Below are 462 nucleotides of genomic sequence, written 5' to 3'. Positions count from 1 at the left end.
TGTTATTTCCCTTTCAATTGCACTAAAGAGTTTGAGAAGTACAGGCATTAGACCATCTCTAATTTTCTTGTAGAATCCAGCATCGGGCCTGGAATGTTCTTTGTAGGTTTTTTATTACATCTTCAATTTTATTGACTGATATTGATTTATTTAGAATTTTTATATCTTCTTGATTTACCTTTGGCAATTCATATGTAAATAGGAATCTGTCCATTTCGTCTATGTTTTCCATCTTATTTGAATACAGGTTCTCTAAGTGAGTATGGTGATCTGGATTTCTGCAGGATCTGTTGTGATTTCACTCTTTTCATTTCTAATTGCATGGACTTGAATCTCTTCTTTCCATTTTTTAAAATAAGTTTGACTAAGGGTTTGTCGGTTTTATTTACTCTTTCAAAGAACCAACTATTTTTCTAAAGGACCAGCTCTTCAATTCATTGATTTTTTTTTTTTTTTTTTTTT

This window comes from Octodon degus, unplaced genomic scaffold (genome assembly GCF_000260255.1).
Source record: "Octodon degus isolate 3935 unplaced genomic scaffold, OctDeg1.0 scaffold00080, whole genome shotgun sequence".
Lineage (NCBI taxonomy): Eukaryota > Metazoa > Chordata > Mammalia > Rodentia > Octodontidae > Octodon > Octodon degus.
The sequence above is the reverse complement of the archived record's forward strand: the minus strand, read 5'-3'. Positions refer to the sequence as shown.